The sequence below is a fragment of the Triticum aestivum genome, chromosome 7B, assembly GCF_018294505.1.
Source record: "Triticum aestivum cultivar Chinese Spring chromosome 7B, IWGSC CS RefSeq v2.1, whole genome shotgun sequence".
Taxonomy (NCBI): domain Eukaryota; kingdom Viridiplantae; phylum Streptophyta; class Magnoliopsida; order Poales; family Poaceae; genus Triticum; species Triticum aestivum.
The window spans coordinates 194116015-194137462 of record NC_057813.1 but is presented as its reverse complement, the minus strand read 5'-3'; positions in this window follow the sequence as shown (position 1 = coordinate 194137462).

Genomic DNA, 21448 nt, shown 5'->3' with positions numbered 1-21448 from the left:
GCCGACTACGCCAGTCGGGGACGGACGGTTGGACGCCGCCCCAGGAGCCGCAATGTCTACGGTGATAGAGCCGAATACCAGTCTAGTCCTTTGTGAGGCCTATGACTCCAAGGTGCCGGACTCTGTTCCGGACTCCAGATCTTCCACACCCCTTCCGGTCGAACCCAATTGGGCTCTGATCATGGAGTTCACCGCCGCGGACGTCTTTCAGCACTCACCCTTTGGCGACATCCTGAATTCACTAAAGTCTCTCTCCTTGTCAGGAGAGCCCTGGTCGGACTATGGTCAGCAAGGTTGGGATGCGAACGACGAAGAAATTCGAAACCCACCCACGACCCACTTCGTAGCCACTGTCGACGATCAAACCGACATGCCTGACTTCGACCCCGAAGACATCGATGGTATGGACGCGATGAAGGAGACGAACAAGAACCAGCACCTATAGGGCAGTGGAAAGCCACCTCGTCATATGACATATACATGGTGGACACCCCCAAAGCAGGGGATGGCGATGAAAAAACGGAGGACGACCCCTCCAAGAAGCAACCTAAGCGCCGACGTCAGCGGCGCCGCTCTAAATCCCGCCAAAGCAAAACGGCGAGTCCAGCACTGGAGACAACAACACCCCGGACAATGCCAAAGACAAACCCCTCCAGCATGATTCTGCGCAGGAGGACGGAGAAGCCAGCCCTCATGAGAGAGCGGCAGACAGGGAGGTCAAGGACGACAATTATATGCCTCCCTCCGAAGACGAGGCAAGCCTCGACGACGACGAATTCGTCATGCCAGAGGATCCCATCGAACAAGAGCGTTTCAAATGCAGGCTTATGGCCACGGCAAGCAGCCTCAAGAAAAAAACAGCAGCAGCTTAGAGCTGACCAAGATTTGCTAGCCGACAGATGGACTGAAGTCCTGGCGGCCGAAGAGTATAAACTCGAACGCCCCTCCAAGAGCTACCCAAAGCGCAGGCTGCTACCCCAACTAGAGGAGGAAGCAACTAAACCTACATCACTAGCGGATGATGCGCCCGATCGGCCACCCCGTGGCCGAGACAGAGAGGTCTTTCAGCCCTCAACTCAAGCCGCACCCCGGCGCTGCTCAAAAAATACCAGAGCACGGGGAAACGCAACAGACCTGTGAGACATATTGGAGGATAAGGCCAGGCAAACAAGATCGACCTACGGATCGCGTGGGCACCCCACGTCACGCGACGATAACCGTCACACCGGATATGATAAATACGGCCAGGCCAAACACAATAGACAAAGCCCATCCGAGCTACGTCACGATATAGCCCAGTACAGGGGCGCCGCACACCCACTATGCTTCACAGACGAAGTAATGGATCATCAAATCCCCGAGGGTTTCAAACCCGTAAACATTGAATCATACGATGGCACAATAGATCCTGCGGTATGGATCGAGGATTATCTCCTTCATATCCACATGGCCCGTGGTGATGATCTACACGCCATCAAATACCTGCCGCTCAAGCTTAAAGGACCAGCTCGACATTGGCTTAACAGCCTGCCAGCAGAGTCAATTAGTTGCTGGGAGGACCTGGAATCGGCATTCCTTGACAACTTCTAGGGCACTTATGTGCGACCACCAGACGCCGATGACCTAAGCCACATAATCCAGCAGCCAGAGGAATCGGCCAGACAATTCTAGACACGGTTCCTAACCAAGAAAAACCAAATAGTCGACTGTCCGGACGCGGAGGCCCTTGTAGCCTTCAGGCACAACATCCGAGACGAATGGCTTGCCCGGCACCTAGGACAGGAAAAGCCGAAATCTATGGCAGCCCTCACGACGCTCGTGACCCGCTTTTGCGCGGGAGAAGACAGCTGGCTAGCTCGCAGCAATAACATAACCAAGAGCGCTGGCAACTCAGATACCAAGGACAACAATGGCAGGTCATGTCGTAACAAGCACAAGCACCGCATTAACGGCGATAATACTGAGGATACGGTAGTTAATGCCGGATTCAGAGGCTCTAAAGCCGGTCAGCGGAATAAGCCATTCAAAAGAAACCCTCCGGGCCCATCCAGTTTAGACCGGATACTCGATCGCTCGTGCCAGACACACGGCACCCCCGAACAACCAGCCAATCACACCAACAGGGATTGTTGGGTGTTCAAGCAGGCAGGCAAGTTAAGTGCCGAAAACAGAGACAAGGGGCTTCATAGCGATGATGAGGAGGAGCCCCGGCCGCCAAACAATAGAGGACAGAAGGGCTTCCCCCTGCAAGTGCGGATGGTGAACATGATATACGCAACCCATATCCCCAAAAGGGAGCGGAAGCGTGCTCTCAAGTACGTCTATGCGTTGGAGCCAGTCGCCCCAAAGTTCAACCCATGGTCCTCCTGCCCGATCACTTTTGATCGAAGGGACCACTCCACTAGCATTCGTCACGGCGGATTCGCCGCATTGGTCCTAGACCCAATCATTGACGGATTTCACCTCACCAGAGTCCTCATGGACGACGGCAGCAGCCTGAACCTGCTTTATCAGGATGCAGTGCAAAAAATGGGTATAGATCCCTCAAGGATTAAACCCACAAAGACGGCCTTTAAAGGCGTCATACCAGGTGTAGAAGCCAGCTGTACAGGCTCAGTTACACTCGAAGTGGTCTTCGGATCCCCGGATAATTTCCGAAGCGAAGAGTTAATCTTTGACATAGTCCCATCCCGCACACAGCGGCCCTGGCGGCGGAAGTACAAAGTAGCCTCTCAAGGCAATTCTCCAATCCGGCTGTTAAACGTCCGGACAACGTCAAGCGTGCCCGAAGCAACCTACAACAAAACCGGCTGGCACATTCTGAGCAAGCATAGCAGTGCGGCCCCAACCCAGCCCTCGCCAGATGGAGATAGTAGTACCACGTGTACATAATTATGCTCTGGAAATACCATGGGCATAAGGGGAGGGGCACAACCACGGCATGCCCAGAATGCGGCTCAACCGCACCAGGGGCTCCCTATTCTGTCGTTTCTTTTTTATATACTTTCAGGACCCAACTATTGGGAAGGTCTGTCCGGCAATACACTCGCCGAACACATGATGCAACAGCCAGGGAGACAACAAGCCACGTCAAATGTCCAGGTGGTCTCTATAACGAGCTATATACCTGTTTTACTTAAAGTCTCGCAGCTTGCCCCTGGAGGGGGACATGTTAAATAATCCCGTCTCTTGCTTATCGCACTATTTGTATCATTCTGCTTTCATAGCAGTCCTTTTTAATAAACAATACATAGCTCTTATTTGTTATTGTATTCATTTATTTTTATACAAATATGTTCAGTCATGACATTATGCAACCGTACACTTTGGTACGGCCAATACACCAAGGGCTTAAGTACCCCATAATACGGTGTGAGAAGACCGAACACTCTCATGAGTGCGGCACCCCGAACTTATAACATTATATGCATTGGCTCTGAATCATGTCTTGGGTCAATAGTTGGGTTTGCCCGGCTCCCATGTTTTGGTACCTTACGTTCCGCAATGTCGGCTAAGGTAGCGCTGGGAGAACTACTGCGATTGTGCCCCAGTTGAGCTGGGTTAACACCTCAGTAGAGAAAGCTAAAACTGATCGTCATGATAGTGCGAGAGACCGGTCGCTGTTCGAGAGGTTTTTCGAGTCCCTAAAGACTTATGCCGCTTAGAGCGAGCAGCCGGATTTATCTGGCCTAGGCGTGGATAGCGCCCCGAACTCGGTCTTCCGAATACTAGGGGCTTCGCCGAAATTTAAAATTATAGAATTCTATGGCTAAGTGAGAGTGATAAAGCATTATAAGTCCGATGGCCTTGTTCGTTGTGCTGAGCGCCTCCCTAGATGGACCCAAGAATGGGAACAAGAGCGCTCAGGTTTATCCCGAACACCCCAGCACTCATGGCATGGGGGTAGAAGCAGACGACTTGCATCTCTCAGATTTCATAAACGGTCGCACAGAAGGTAATATTTTAAATTCAAAAAGCGCTGCTTAGTGCATATGAACAAGTTTTCAGCGCACAGGATAAACACGAGCGAGTTTACTCAAAAATTACATCCATGGTACATTCCTCCGCCTCAAGATGGGCACCCTTCAGGACACCCTCATAATACATCTCGGGCCTGCGATGCTCCTTCCCCTCCGGTGGCCCATCCTTCACCAGCTTCTCAGCATCCAGCTTGCCCCAGTGCACTTTAGCATGGGCAAAAGCCCTGCGGGCGCCCTCGATGCACACGGAGCGCTTGATGACTTCAAGCCATGGACAGGCATCCACCAGCCGCCGCACTAGCCCAAAGTAGCTCAACGGCATGACCCCCCCAGGCCACAGCCGGCCTATCAGGCCCTTCATGGCCTGTTCGGCTGCCTTATGAAGCTCGACCAGCTGCTTTAGCTGGTCTCTCAAAGGCACCGGGTGTCCGGCCTCAGCATACTGGGACCAGAACACCTTCTCGGTCAAGCTCCCTTCCTCGGCCTGGTAGAACGCGGCGGCGTCGGATGCACTGCGGGGCAGATCTGCGAATGCTCCTGGGGAACTCCGGATTCGGGTAAGTAACAGGTAATTTACTTTCACATGCTTGCTTTGCATAAAGAATGCCTTACCCGCCGCAATCTTTTTCATCGCCTCAATCTCCTGGAGGGCTTTTTGGGCTTCCGCCTTGGCAGATTGGGCGCTTTCAAGTGCCGAGGCAAGCACGGACTCTCGAGTCTTCGAGTCAAGCTCTAACCTCTCATGTTTTTTCACAAGAGCATCGAGCTCTTGCCGCACCTCCGCCACATGCGCCTCTTGCTTCTCTCGCACTAAGCGCTCCATGGCCGCATTATCTTCGACCTTGGAAAGCGCTTCCTTCAGGGTTGCCACCTGGGTTGTGGCCCCTGCAACATTCACGTTGGTCCTGTCACTATTTGCAACCAGGTATTTCTATATACATTTACATAAGGTATTACATACCTTCCTTGTCCTTGAGCTGCTTCTTGGCACGGCCGAGCTCGTTCTCGAACCGCTCGAGGCTCTGCTTCAATGCGTCGACCTCCGCAGTCAGTGCGGCAGAGGTCAGCAGCGCAGCCTGCATTCCCATATTGACATATTTATGTTAGACTCCTGCATATTTTTTTTAGATCCTCGGTCCGGCTTTTCTTTCCGAACACCAATCTGAGCATCAGGGGCTACTGTCTATGCGGTAACATTTTTATATGTTTTGAATACATACCTCAAAGCCTGTTAGAAGGCTGGTACAGGCTTCTGTCAGCCCGCTCTTGGCGGACTGAACCTTCTGAATCACCGCACTCATAACAGTGCGGTGTTCCTCGTCGATGGAGGCGCTGTTAAGCACCTCCAGCAAATTGTCCGGCGCCTCCGGTTGGACAGAGGCCGCCGGCGTTGTAGGCTTGCCCTTCTTACGAAGGCGCCGCTTGCCGGACTCCGGAACGACTGAAGGTTCCGGAGCGGTGTCCGGCCCAAGGCCGGACTTAGATCCCTCTGGGGCTTCATCCCCTTTGGGCCTGGAGTCTGGGAGGTTGCCTTGCGGTGCCTCCAGGACCGACTCCTCCTGGTTTAGTCCCTTTTGGGACTCCACCTCGGCATCGTCCATAGGGAGAGGGGAGGAGGCCGTCGGGAGTGAAGCGCTATTCACATCCGACGAATCCAGGGAGCCACTCGATGAATCGCCGAGCTGAGCCTTGGGTGAGCTGCATAATTGAATTCGGCATCAGAAGGTACTGTACAATTGAGGAACGCCATAAGTTATCCTGGTATCCGGATACTTACGATTTTGCCAGGGGCTTGACCCTGGATGGCCATTCCTCTCCTCCATCTTCGGCGTCGGAGGCGTAGTCCGGTAGAAGGGTCTTCCCCTTCTTGGACCCTCTGGCCTCCCCAGTTGGGACGGCCTTCCTTTTCTTTCCTCCCCCCGCTGGAGGGGGAGAGACCTCTTCTTCCTCCTCCTCGTCCTCTAAGGCGGAGGGCGCTTTGGGGTCGTTAGGCGATGAGTCCGACACCACCAGGCGTCGGGAACTCTTTCGAGTCCCCGTGGCCTTCTTCTTGGCCTTCTTCTCCGGCACCACGTGGGGTGCCGGAACCAGCAGCTTCGTTAAACAGGCGTCCGTTGGGTCTTCGAGCAAAGAAGCCGGACAGTTGGTCCGTCCGGCCTTCTTCTGCCAATCCTGTTAAAGGGATGGGAGTTTAGATCCCGCATAGAATCAATACTATGGAAAACAACTACCTCGTAATGGGAAAATTGAGCTTACCGCACTGGCTTGGCGCTTCGCGCAGAATCCGCGATCCTCGGTGATGGGAGGGTGAACCTCGGAGCTCTTGAAAAGCACCTTCTAGGCATCTTCGTGCGTTGTGTCGAAGAGCCTGGACAAAGTTTGGTGCTGAGCCGGGTGGAATTCCCACATATTAAAGGCCCGTCGTTGACACGGGAGGATCCGGCGGAAGAGCATGACCTGGACTACGGTGACGAGTTTAACCCTCTTGTCTATCAGATCTTTGATGCAGGTTTGAAGTCCGGTCGCCTCTGCCGAATTACCCCATGACAGGCCCGCCTCTTTCCATGAGGTGAGCTGAGTGGGGATGCCAGATCGGAATTCTGGGGCCGCTGCCCATTCAGGGTTACGCGGCTCGGTGATGTAGAACCACCCCGATTGCCACCCTTTGATGGTTTCCACGAAGGTGCCCTCGAGCCATGTGACATTGGCTATCTTGCCCACCATGGTACCTCCGCACTCCGCTTGTCGGCCGCCCACAACCTTCGGCTTGACATTGAAGGTCTTCAGCCATAAGCCGAAGTGGGGCTGGATGCGGAGGAAGGCCTCACACACGACGATAAACGCCGAGATGTTAAGGATGAAGTTCGGGGCCAGATCATGGAAGTCCAGGCCGTAGTAGAACATGAGCCCCCGGACGAATGGGTGAAGAGGAAAGCCCAGTCTGCGGAGGAAATGGGGGAGGAACACGACCCTCTCATGGGGCCTAGGGGTGGGGATGAGTTGCCCCTCATCTAGAAGCCGGTGCGCGATGTCGTCAGACAAGTATCTGTCCTTCCTCAACTTTTTGATTTGCCCCTCCATGACGGAGGAGGCCATCCATCTACCTCCCGCTCCGGACATGATTGGAGAAGGTTGAGGTGGGAAGTGCGGACTTGGGCGCTGGAGCTCGAGTGCGCAGGAATGGATAAGCAAAGGAGGAAGAAGGCGTGAATGGACAGGGTGGATCCTTATCCGCTTATATGGGCGACCGAAACTGTGAGTCCCCACCAGCCTAGTAAAACTCGCTTATCTCCCAAGCGCCGTGATTAATGGCGCGGTTGGGTTACACACGCCCGTATTGATGAGAATCCCGGAATAAGGGGACATGATCTCTGCTTTGACAAGACGTGCCAAGGAAACCGCCTCGCTAAACACGCTGAGGTGGGACAGTAAAACGCTTCGAATAAAGGCTTGGCGGTGGCATGATGTCACGCTACGGAATACGTCAGTAGATTAGATTTGTGCAGATATTATTCTCTCTATGGTGGTATGTGGAACTTATTTTGCAGAGTCGGACACTATCCTTGTGTTCAACATCTTCTATGAGGTATTCGGAGGAGGAACCCGCCTTGCAATGCCGAAGACAATTTGCGCGCCGGACTCGGCGTCATTGAAGCCTGGTTCAGGGGCTACTGAGGGAGTCCTGCATTAGGGGGTGTCTGGATGGCCGGACTATGACCTTTGGCCGGACTCCCGGACTATGAAGATACAAGATTGAAGACTTCGTCCCGTGTCCGGATAGGACTTTCCTTGGTGTGGAAGGCAAGCTTGGCGATTCGATATGAAGATCTCCTCCCATTGTAACCGACTCTGTGTAACCCTAGCCCTCTCCGGTGTCTATATAAACCGGAGAGTTTTAGTCTGTAGGATGAACAACAATCATACCATAGGCTAGCTTCTAGGGTTTAGCCTCTTTGATCTCTGGTAGATCAACTCTTGTACTACCCATATCATCAATATTAATCAAGCAGGAGTAGGGTTTTACCTCCATCGAGAGGGCCCGAACCTGGGTAAAAACATCGTGTCCCTTGTCTCCTGTTACCATCCGCCTAGACGCACAGTTCGGGACCCCCTACCCGAGATCCGCCGGTTTTGACACCGACACCCTCCACCTCCTCTTCATTCGTGGAGAGAGCCATCAGAACAAACCTACACTTCCAACTTACCATTTCTGAGAGAGAACCACCTACTCATGTGTTGAGGCCAAGATATTCCATTCCTACCATATTAATCTTGATCTCTAGCCTTCCCCAAGTTACTTTCCACTCAAATCTTCTTTCCACCAAATCCAAATCCTGTGAGAGAAAGTTGAGTGTTGGGGAGACTATCATTTGCAGCACAAGAGCAAGGAGTTCATCATCAACAAACCATTTGTTACTTCTTGGAGAGTGGTGTCTCCTAGATTGGCTAGGTGTCACTTGGGAGCCTCCGACAAGATTGTGGAGTTGAACCAAGGAGTTTGTAAGGGCAAGGAGATCACCTACTTCATGAAGATCTACCGCTAGTGAGGCAAGTCCTTCGTGGGCGACGGCCATGGTGGGATAGACAAGGTTGCCTCTTCGTGGACCCTTCGTGGGTGGAGCCCTCCGTGGACTCGCACAATCGTTACCCTTCGTGGGTTGAAGTCTCCATCAACGTGGATGTATGATAGCACCACCTATCGGAACCACGACAAAAATATCCGTGTCTCCAACTGCGTTTGAAATCTCCAAACCCTTCCCTTTACATTCTTGCAAGTTGCATGCTTTACCTTCCGCTGCTCATATACTCTTTGCATGCTTGCTTGAATTGTGTGAAGATTGCTTGACTTGTGCTAAGATAGCTAAAATCTGCCAAACACTAAATTTCGGTAAAGGAATAGCTTTTAATTGGGCAAGTAGTCTAATCACGCCCCCTCTAGACTTACTTCTCAAATCCTACAGAGCCCCCTGTCATAGATTAGCTCTGACTTAATGCACCGCATTGCGCTGCTCGGGGGCACAGATATGAGGGGTGCTGATGCCTGCGAGCTTGATCGAGGGCTCCCCGCGAGGATGAGGCCGGAACACCAAGGGCAGTGGGGTTTGGCACGGTGTGCGCGTACGAGGGTAGGCCCAGGGTGCACACACCTGCCTAGCCCCCACGCGTGAGGCGCGCAAGGGAGAGTGACGGGCAACTGCCACCTCTTTCCTGTCCTCAGGCCCAAAAACGAACGAGCGAGAGAAGAAATTAACCGAGTGGACCAAAATGCAAGAACACCAAATCCATTGAAAAATCACTAAAAACTGCAAGCAACTTCAGAAAGCAAATGAATATCCGTGTCCGGCACCTAGTCTAGTCTTCTCACCAGCGCAGACCTAAGTGCTGCCACTAAGACATGGGAGGGAGACCCCATGAGGCCCCAGGGCAACTCTCAGGAGACTCCGAGGCGTGTACAGCCCCACTCATTATTACGTGAGAGTGCACGAGCGGAGACCTTCACAGGCCGGAGCCTTGCTTCATGTTGCCCAACGAGGAGCCCACCATGCGCCGCCCCCGACCATCGTTGGGGAGACCGGAACCCAGGACAAGACCAAGGGGCAAGGGGGACGCTGGCGCCATCCTCGGTGACCATAGGACCCCCACCGGGGAGAAGGGCTCGCCGGTGCCTTCCTCGGCGGGGAAACTACCTCCAGGCAGGGCCCTGCTCCACACAGCGCAAGGAAGGCCCCACCGCTGGGCTTCCCCCGCGCTGCTCCCAATGTCCTTTGTGATCCTGTGGGGGATCCGCCGTGCTGAGAGTCCTGGTGGTAGCCGCGCCCTAGTTCACCTGCGATCCATGGTCAGCGTAAGCGTGCCCCTGCGGCATTAGCTATACCCTGAGGTTATCATCGTTGGAGATGTTGGCAGGGCTCGGCGGCGGCTCGAAGGAGCGCTCGACTTCGTGTATGTCCAGCGCCCAGCCTAGCGTGGGGATCGGCTGGGGACCTCTCCCAGTGCCGACGTGAGTTGTCATGCAGCGATGCGGGCAAGGGACAAGCCAACAAACGCAAGAGGGGATGCGAGACGGCTAAGACTCGCGGCCGTAGGGTGATGATCATACGTAAACTCATAGAAAACGGTTAGAATGCCGCAGGGTCAGACCCATGCGGCCTCGGGATGATGCTGCCCATCGGGCGCCCCCAAACTAAATGAACTAGAGAGATGTCACCTGATACCGGCACTGAAGGGGTGTCAGGGTAGCAAAAAAACGCGCGCTGCTGGAGCCGTTCCTCACGAGCCGCCCTAGCCCTGAGCCTTGGGAGGCCTAGAGGGCCCTGGAGGCTCCCGGAGGTACTCCTCCATCTCTGCCAGGATCGCATGATGCCCGGCCTCATGAGCTGCCAGGGCACCCCTCATGCAGCGCTGGAATGCCACAGCCGCGCCTGGCAGGCCGAAAGGCATGCAGACGTAGCTCTGGGGTGGACCCTCACATCGGCCGACACGACAGGGCCAGAAGAGCTGCCGAGACACGGCCCTGTTGAGCCCAGGGATGTCGATGTAGACATGGAACTCCTTACCCTTGCCAGGGCAGTGAGCCGCGCCTCATGGCAGGCGACGATCGCCTTGCAGAACCCTTGCCTCTTGAACCTCCTCGATTGCCTTGTTGATGAACTCCTGAACGCCTGACGCTTCCTGCCTTATGCCTTCTCCTGGGAAGCGTGCTCTGAAGAGTGCCTCCATATGGTGCCCGAGCGCCTCCCTCGTGACTTTGCGTAGGTCTGAGGCCCTCCTGAGGAGAGCCCCCGAGCCCAGCCTGAGAGGGGTGCCGGGCGTGCCTTCCTATGCGATGGGTGAAGGCGCCGCTTCCGGGGATGCAAGGCTCAGCATGGCATCCTTGGGCGAAGCTTCTTCACGAGATCCCTGACCCAACTATAGCTTCTTTGTCCTGGGGGTGACCTCAGGTGGTAGGGCACCGCCCTCGTCTTCAGGGTTCTCGACTGCTGCGGCCTAGAAAGCGTGCTCGAGGGAGCACACCGCATCTCCTGACATGCGATCGTGATGACACCATCGCTTCCTGGCATCTTGAGGACGTTGTAGCCGTGGTGCATTGCCGCCATGAACTTGGCCAGTGCTGGGTACCCTAGGATGGCGTTGTGGGGCAGACGGATGTCGGCGATGTTGAAGTCGATGAGCTCGATCCGGTAGTTGTTGTGCTCGCCGAAGGTGACAGGGAGGCGGACCTGCCCTATCGGATGTGTAGAACCGTCGGTCACACCTAAAAATGGCTTGGTTGGGTGAAGCTGGTAGTATGGCACTTGGAGCCTATCGAACGTCTCAACAGAAAGGACATTGAGCCCCGCTCCACCATCGATGAGAGTCTTGGTGACGACCACGTTGCTGATGACGGAAGAGTAGAGCATGGGAATTGCGCCAGGAGTGGCCGCGCACTTGAGCTGGTCTGAGGAGATGAAGGTGAGGGCGCACATGGACCACCTGAGAGGGCGAGTTGCTTCGGGCTTGGGGAGCTCTGCATTCACCTCGCGTGCAAACTGCTTGAAAATGCGGTGGGAAGCTGGGGCATGTGAGCCGCCCAAGATGCAGGCAATGGCTCGAGGCTCCTGGAAGCCCCCAGCCCCCTCGTCCTGGTGGTGATCTTCGTTCCTTCTTGGCGATGGAGGCAATGGAGGCAGAGCCACATTTCCCTGAGGGCGATCCTCACGAGGCTGCTCCCTCCAGGCGCCCTTGCAAGGTTGGCCCTGCTAGCGGTCCTCCCGAGGCTGGTCGTGCCACTCCTGACAGTGGTCGCGTCTATCCCAACATCCTCTGCCTCGGCCACCTCCACGACCGTAGCCTCGATCATTGCGCTTGGGGCATCAATCAAGGCGCCCGCCGCGGAGGGCCCTGAGCTCCTGGCAGTCGTGAGTGTTGTGGTTGTGACTATTGTGGAAGACGCAGAACGGCAGGTTGCTCTTGGACGACTCAGGGTGGTCGCAACCACACTTCGTCTCTAGCTCCACCGCGAGCATGGTCGGCCCCTTGCCTTCACGTCTTTGGCCTTGGCCTTCTTATCTTCTGGGTCAGTGTCGGTGAGCTCGAGGAGGGAGAGGCGCCCCTCCTCAGCCCTTGTGCACTTGTTCGCCATGTTGAACATCTCCAAGGCTGTGCAGAGATCCTCGTGGATGGCGAGTTCCTCCTTCATCTTGACGTCACGGACGCCATCAGTGAATGCTGAGATGATAGCCTTGTCTGACACCTTGGGGATCTTGAGACGAACGTGGTTGAAGCACCGGATATACTTATGCAGGGTCTCTCCAGGCTGCTGCTTGATGCCTCGCAGGTCACCCGTGGCCGACGGACGGTCGCGAGTGCCCTAGAAGTTCGCGATGAAGCGGCCGCGCATCTCCTCCCAGGAAGAGACCGACCCCTCGGGTAGGTTCAAGAGCCAAGAACGCGCGCCATCCTTGAGGGCCATTGGGGACTAGTTGTCCATGATCTTCTTGTCGCTGCTGGCCACCTCAATGCTCAGCTTGTAGAGCTGTAGGAGCTCGGCGGGGTCGGCGGTGCCGTCGTAGCGTGGAGGCATCTCGGGCTTGAACTTGCTTGGCCAGACGATGTTGCGGAGCTCAAGGGTGAACCTGCAGCACCCTGGTGTTGCCATTGGAGCCTGTTGAGGGGGTGGAACCTAGTCTTGGTGCACACGCACCGCCACCTCCCGTGGCGGTACGCGGGCCTGGTGCGGGGACGCTAGAAGGACGCATGCTTCTCCTTGAGGTCGCTGCACCACCTGGCAGCTCACCTCCTCCTGCACGATTTTAAATTTCTTATTGGAACGTCAACTGGTTCTGATTCTTTTTGCACTGTCTTCCTGTATAAATTTTTTATTTTTCCTAATTTCGGTAGAATTTTTGGGGTACCAGAAGTATGGTGAATATTCAGATTGCTACAGACTGTTCTGTTTTTGACAGATTCTGTTTTTGATGCATAGTTTGCTTGTTTTGATGAAACTATCAATTTCTATCAGTGGATTAACCCATGGAAAAGTTATATTACAGTAGACACAATGCAAAAACAAAATATGAATTGGTTTGCAATAGTACTTAGAGTAGTGATTTGCTTTATTATACTAACGGATCTTACCAAGTTTTCCGTTGAAGTTTTGTGTGGATGAAGTGTTTGATCGAGGAGGTCTCGATATGAGGAAAAGGAGGAGAGGCAAGAGCTCAAGCTTGGGGATGACCAAGGCACCCCAAGTAAATATTCAAGGAGACTCAAGCGTCTAAGCTTGGGGATGCCCTGGAAGGCATCCCCTCTTTCTTCAACAAGTATCAGTATGATTTCGGATTCGTTTCGTTCATGCGATATGTGCGAGTCTTGGAGCGTATTTTGCATTTACTTTTTACTTTTATTTGATGCACCATGCTGGTATGAGATAGTCCTTGGTTGATTTATAGAATGCTCATTGCACTTCACTTAAATCTTTTGAGTATGGCTTTATAGAATGCTTCATATGCTTCACTTATCTCATTTGAAGTTCGGATTGCCTGTTTCTCTTCACATACAAAATCGCCATTTGTCGAATGCTCTCTTGCATCACTTATATTTGTTAGAGCATGGGAATATATTTTATAGAAAGAATTAAACTCTCTTGCTTCACTTATATCTATTTAGAGAGATGACAGGAATTGGTCATTCACATGGTTAGTCATAAAATCCTACATAGAACTTGTAGATCGCTGAATATGATATGTTTGATTCCTTGCAATAGTTTTGCGATATAAAGGTGGTGATATTAGAGTCGTGCTATTTGAGTAATTGTGAAATTGAGAAATACTTGTGCTGAGGTTTGCAAGTCCTGTAGCATGCACGTATGGTAACCGTTGTGTGACAAATTTGAAGCACAAGGTGATTTTTTGATTGTCTTCCTTATGAGTGGAGGTCGGGATCGCGTGATGGTTAAGTCCTACCAACCCTTCCCCTAGGAGCATGCATAGTAGTAATTTGCTTCGAGGGCAAGTAGACTTTTGCAATAAGTATATGAGTTCTTTATGACTAATGTGAGTCCATGGATTATACGCACTCTCACCCTTCTACCATTGCTAGCCTCTATTATACTACACAACGTTCACCGGTATCATGCACCCACCATATATCTTCCTCAAAAGAGCCGCCATACCTACATATCATGGCATTTTCATAGCCATTTCGAGATATATTGCCATGCAACTTTCATCATCATCATATACATAACTTGAGCATTCATTGTCATATTGCTTTGCATGATCGTAAGATAGCTAGAATGATGTTTTCATGGCTTGTCCGTTTTGATTTCATTGCTACGCTAGATCATTGCACACCCTGGTACATCGCCGGAGGCATTCATAGAGTCATATCTTTTCTAGATATCGATTTGTAATATTGAGTTGTAAGTAAATAAAAGTGTGATGATCATCATTATTAGAGCATTGCCCCAGTGAGGAAAGGATGATGAGACTATGATTCCCCCACAAGTCGGGATGAGACTCCGGACTTTATGAAAAATAAAAGAGGCCAAAGAAGCCCAAATAAAAAAAGAGAGGCCAAGAAGCCCACCAAAACAATGAGAGAAAAAGAGCGAAGGGGCAATGTTACTATCCTTTTACCACACTTGTGCTTCAAAGTAGCACCATGTTCTTCATATAGAGAGTCTCCTATATTGTCACTTTCATATACTAGTGGAAATTTTCATTATAGAACTTGGCTTGTATATTCCGATGATGGGCTTCCTCAAAATGCCCTAGGTCTTCGTGAGCAAGCAAGTTGGATGCACACCCACTTAGTTTCTTTTGTTGAGCTTTCATATATTTATAGCTCTAGTGCATCCGTTGCATGGCAATCCCTACTCACTCACATTGATATCTATTAATGGGAATCTCCATAGCCCATTGATATGCCTAGTTGATGTGAGACTATCTTCTCCCTTTTTGTCTTCACAACCACCACCCTATTCCACATATAGTGCTATGTCCATGGCTTGCGCTCATGTATTGCGTAAGAGTTGAAAAAGCTGAAGAGTGTTAAAAACAATGAACCAATTGCTTGGCTGAAACCGGGGTTGTGCATGATGGGAGCATTTCGTGTGACGAAAATGAAGCATGGCCAAACTATATGATTTTGTAGGGATAAGCTTTCTTTGGCTATGTTATTTTATAAGACATAATTGCTTGGTTGGCATGCTTGAAGTATTATTGTTTTTATGTCAAATGATAGACCATTTCCTTGAATCACTCGTGTCTTAATATTCATGCCATGATTAGATTAAATGATCAAGATTATGCTAGGTAGCATTCCACATCAAAAATTATCTTTTTTATCATTTACCTACTCGAGAACGAGCAAGAATTAAGCTTGGGGATGCTCATACGTCTCCGTCGTATGTATAATTTTTGATTGTTCCATGCCAATATTTTATACTATATTTGGGACTAACATATTGATCCAGTGCCCAGTGCCAGTTCCTGTTTGTTGCATGTTTTTTGTTTCTCAGAAACCCCATATCAAACGGAGTCCAAATGGAATAAAAATGGACGGAGATTTTTGTTGGAATATTTATGATTTTTGGGAAGAAGAATCAACACGAGACGATGCCCGAGGGGGCCATGAGGTAGGGAGGCACGCCCCAGGGGGTCAAGCGCGCCCTGGGCCCTCGTGTCCACCCCGTAAGGCGGTTGGTACCCTTCTTTGGCCGCAAGAAAGCCAATATCCGGATAGAAATCATGTCCAAAGGGCAACCCAATCAGAGTTACGGATCTCCGAGAATTAAAGAAACGGTGAAAGGGAAGAATCAGGAGCGCAGAAACAGAGAGAGACAGAGAGACATATCCAATCTCGGAGGGGCTCTCGCCCTTCCCACGCCATGGGAGCCAAGGACTAGAGGGGAAACCCTTCTCCCATCTAGGGAGGAGGTCAAGGAAGAATAAGAAGAAGGGGGCTCTCTCCCCCTTACTTCCGATGGCGCCGGAACGCTTCTGGGGGCCATCATCATCAGCGCGATCTACACTAACAACTTCATCGCCCTCATCACCAACCCTTCCCCCCTCTATGCAGCGGTGTAACCTCTCTTTTACCCGTTGTAATCTCTACTTAAACATGGTGCTCAATGCTATATATTATTTCCCAATGATGTATGGCTATCCTATGATGTTTGAGTAGATCCGTTTTGTCCTATGGGTTAATTGATGATCGTGATTGGTTTGAGTTGCATGTTTTATTATTGGTGCTGTCCTATTGTGCCCTCCGTGTCGCGCAAGCGTGAGGGATTCCTGTTGTAGGGTGTTAAAATATGTTCATGATTCGCTTATACTGGGTTTCTTGAGTGACAGAAGCATAAACCCGAGTAAGGGGGTTGTGGCGTATGGGATAAAGGGGACTTGATGCTTTAATGATATGGTTGGGTTTCACCTTAATGATCTTTAGTAGTTGCGGATGCTTGCTAGAGTTCCAATCATAAGTGCATTTGATCCAAGAAGAGAAAGTATGTTAGCTTATGCCTCTCCCTCAAATAAAATTGCAATAGTGATTACCAGTGTACTTATCGATTGCCTAGGGACAAATACGTTTCTCGTGACAAAAAGCTCTCTACGAAAACTAACTTAGTTTTGTATTCATCTAAACATCCCCTACTTTTTATTTACATGCTCTTTATTATCTTGCAAACCTATCCTATCACACCTACAAAGTACTTCTAGTTTCATACTTGTTCTAGGTAAAGCGAATGTCAAGCATGCGTAGAGTTGTATCGGTGCTTGATAGAACTTGAGGGAATATTTGTTCTACCTTTAGCTCCTCATTGGGTTCGACACTCTTACTTATCGAAATAGGCTACAATTGATCCCCTATACTTGTGGGTTATCAAGACCTTTTTCTGGCGTCGTTGCCGGGGTGTCATAGCATGGGGTGAATATTCTCGTGTGTGCTTGTTTGCTTTATCACTAAGTAATTTTTATCTGTTGTTCTTAGTTGTTTTCTACCTTTAGTTATGGATATGGAACACGAAATACCAAAAAAAATTAGGTGTACTTGCTGCTCATGGAGATGGGGAACCTCCTAAAACCCTCGATGCTCGTTATGTGAAAGGAATTATGTACTACTTTGATAATCCTGAGAAAACCCCATTCAATTATGTTATGGGGGACACGTTGGATCAACGTGAATACTTTAGGGATGATCGCTTGACTCAGAAAGGAAGCTATTATGGGATCAAATTTATATGTTGTATTGGTATGCTAGGCAACTATGCTTGAGATATGATTATACTTGTTGCTCCAGGATGAAGGCTCCACACCTTCCGTTTTAATGCAAATTTAATAATAATAAAACCTTAGCTTCTTATCGTAATGGTATATATGATTGCTATGATGTGGAACAAATAGAAGAATTCATTGCTTTTACGGGTGCTTATGAGATTGAATCTTTGTTTAAAGAGTTTGAAGATTTTGATGATTCAGTTTATGGACCTGAAGATTTTGCTATACTTAAATATTGCTATGAGAATTACGAATTCAATTCCGATATTGATGCATTTATTGAGGAAGTCTCCGCTGTCCAAGAAGAGACTAATATTTTGCAGGAGTCTATGGAAGAAGGAATTGATGAAACTGTGAGCTCATTGGATGAAAAAGATGATGAGGAGAGTGAAGAACAAAAGGAGGAAGAGCGGATTAGCTACCCGTGCCCACCTTCTAATGAGAGTAACTCTTTAACTCATACATTGTTTATTTCCCCTTCGTGCTTACCGAAGGATGATTGCTATGATGATTGTTATGATCCCGTTGCTTCTCTTGAAATACCCCTTTTTGATGATGCTTGCTATGCTTGTGGCCAAGATGCCAATATGAATTATGCTTATGGAGATGAACTTGCTATAGTTCCTTATGTTAAACATGAAATTGTTGCTATTGCACCCACACATGATAGTCCTATTATGTTTTTGAATTCTCCAAACTACACTTTATCGGAGAAGTTTGTGCTTATTAAGGATTATATTGATGGGTTGCGTTCTACTACTACACATGATGATTTTGATAGATATAATATGCATGTGCTTGCTGCTCCTACTTGCAATTATTATGAGAGAGGAACTATATCTCCACCTCTCTATGTTTCCAATATGATAAAATTGCAAGAAACTGCTTATACTATGCATTGGCCTTTACTTGGTGTGCATGAATTGTTCTTTTATGACATGCCGATGCATAGGAAGAGAGTTAGACTTCGTTGTTGCATATGTGCTAATTTGTGTTCACTACTAAATAACAAATCATTGTTAATTAAAATTGGCTTTGATATACCTTGGGATCCAGGTGGATTCATTACTTGATCACTATATGCTTAGCTTAATGGCTTTAAAGAAAGCGCTGCCAGGGAGACAACCCGGAAGTTTTAGAGAGTCATTTATTTCTGCTGAGTGCTTTTATATAGTTAAAAAAACAAAAAAATAAAGAGGGGAACCCAAAACTTTTCAAAAAGGAAAGTGGAAGTGAGAGAGACAAGGACTGTTGAAGTGGGAGCTAGCCTTGAACTGTGTTCATGCTCACGGAAACTTTGTGAATCTTAATTACAGAAACTTTTCATTAAAAAAAATTATCCCCTTGTATAATTCCATTGTATTATAATAATAATGTGCTAAGGTTTGCCTTTCGGATGTTTACAATGCTTGTTGGTTTGTATGGTGCAGGACAGAAACTCTGGCTGTAGTGCGCGATTTTATATTTTTTACTGGAACCTCAAATGGTTCTGATTCTTTTTGAAATGTCTTTATGTACAAATATTTTATTTTTCCTAATTTTTTAAAAAAATTTGTGGTACCAGAAGTATGGTGAATGTTCAGATTGCTACAGACTGTTCTGTTTTTGACAGATTCTGTTTTTGATGCATAGTTTGCTTGTTTTCATGAAACTATCAATTTCTATCAGAGGATTAAGCCATGGAAAAGTTATATTACATTAGACACAATGCAAAAACAAAATATGAATTGGTTTGCAACAGTACTTAGAGTAGTGATTTGCTTTATTATACTAACTGATCTTACCGAGTTTTCTGCTGAAGTTTTGTGTGGATGAAGTGTTTGATCGAGGAGGTCTCGGTATGAGGAAAAGGAGAAGAGGCAAGAGCTCAAGCTTGGGGATTCCCAAGGAACCCCAAGTAAATATTCAAGGAGGCTCCAGCGTCTAAGCTTGGGGATGCCCCGGAAGGCATCCCCTGTTTATTCAACAAGTATCGGTATGTTTTCGGATTCGTTTCGTTCATCCGATATGTGCAAGTCTTGGAGCGTCTTTTGCATTTAGTTTTTACTTTTATTTGGTGCACCATGCTGGTATGAGATAGTCCTTGGTTGATTTATAGAATGCTCATTTCACTTAAATTAAATCTTTTGAGTATGGCTTTATAGAATGCTTCATAGGCTTCACTTATATCATTTGAAGTTTGAATTGCCTGTTTCTCTTCACATAGAAAAATCACCATTTGTAGAATGCTCTTTTACTTCACTTATATTTGTTAGAGCGTGGGCATATATTTTCTAGAAAGAATTAAAATCTCTTGCTTCACCTATATCTATTTAGAGAGATGACAGGAATTGGTCATTCACATGGTAGTCATAAAATCCTACATAAAACTTGTAGATCGCTGAATATGATATGTTTGATTCCTTGCAATAGTTTTGCGATATAAAGGTGGTGATATTAGAGTCGTGGTAATTGAGTAATTGTGAAATTAAGAAATACTTGTTTTGAGGTTTGCAAGTCCCGTAGCATGCACGTATGGTAACCCTTGTGTGACAAATTTGAAGCACGGGGTGTTTCTTTGATTGTCTTCCTTATGAGTGTAGGTCGGGATCGCGATGGTTAGCTCCTACCAACCCTTCCCCTAGGAGCATGTGTAGTAGTACTTTGCTTCGAGGGCAAGTGGACTTTTGCAATATGTATATGAGTTCTTTATGACTAATGTGAGTCCATGGATTATACACACTCTCACCCTTCCACCATTTCTAGCCTCTATTATACCGCGCAACTTTCATCGGTATCATGCAACCACCATATATCTTCCTCAAAACAGCCACCATACCTACATATCATGGCATTTCCATAGCCATTCCAAGATATATTGCCATGCAACTTTATCATCATCATATACATGACTTGAGCATTCATTGTCATATTCCTTTGCATGATCGTAAGATAGCTAGCATGATGTTTTCATGGCTTGTCCGTTTTGATGTCATTGCTACACTACATCATTGCACACCCCGGCACATCACCGGAGGCATTCATATAGAGTCATATCTTTTCTAGATATCGATTTGTAATATTGAGTTGTAAGTAAATAAAAGTGTGATGATCATCATTATTAGAGCATTGCCCCAGTGAGGAAAGGATGATGGAGACTAAGATTCCCCCACAAGTCAGGATGAGACTCCAGACTTTATGAAAAATAAAAGAGGCCAAAGAAGCCCAAATAAAAAAAGAGGCCAAGAAGCCCACCAAAAAAATGAGAGAAAAAGAGAGAAGGGGCAATGTTACTATCCTTTTACCACACTTGTGCTTCAGAGTAGCACCATGTTCTTCATATAGAGAGTCTCCTATATTGTCACTTTCATATACTAGTGGGAATTTTCATTATAGAACTTGGCTTCTATATTCCGATGATGGGCTTCCTCAAAATGCCCTAGGTCTTCGTGAGGAAGCAAGTTGTATGCACACCCACTTAGTTTCTTTTGTTGAGCTTTCATATATTTATAGCTCTAGTGCATCTGTTGCATGGCAATCCCTACTCACTCACATTGATATCTATTAATGGGCATCTCCATAGCCCATTGATATGCCTAGTTGATGTGAGACTATCTTCTCCCTTTTTGTCTTCACAACCACCACCCTATTCCACATATAGTGCTATGTCCATGGCTTGCGCTCATGTATTGCATAAGAGTTGAAAAAGCTGAAGCGCGTTAAAAACTATGAACCAATTGCTTGGCTGAAACCGGGGTTGTGCATGATGGGAGCATTTTGTGTGACGAAAATGAAGCATGGCCAAACTATATGATTTTGTAGGGATAAGCTTTCTTTGGCTATGTTATTTGATAAGACATAATTGCTGGGTTGGCATGCTTGAAGTATTATTGTTTTTATGTCAAATGATAGACTATTTCCTTGAATCCCTCGTGTCTTAATATTCATGCCATGATTAGATTACATGATCAAGATTATGCTAGGTAGCATTTCACATCAAAAATTATATTTTTTATCATTTACCTACTCGAGTAAGAGCAGGAATTAAGCTTGGGGATGCTGATACGTCTCCATCGTATGTATAATTTTTGATTGTTCCATGCCAATATTATTCAACTTTCATATACTTTTGGCAACTTTTTATACTATTTTTGGGACTAACATATTGATCCAGTGCCCAGTGCCAGTTCCTGTTTGTTGCATGTTTTTTGTTTCGCAGAAACCCCA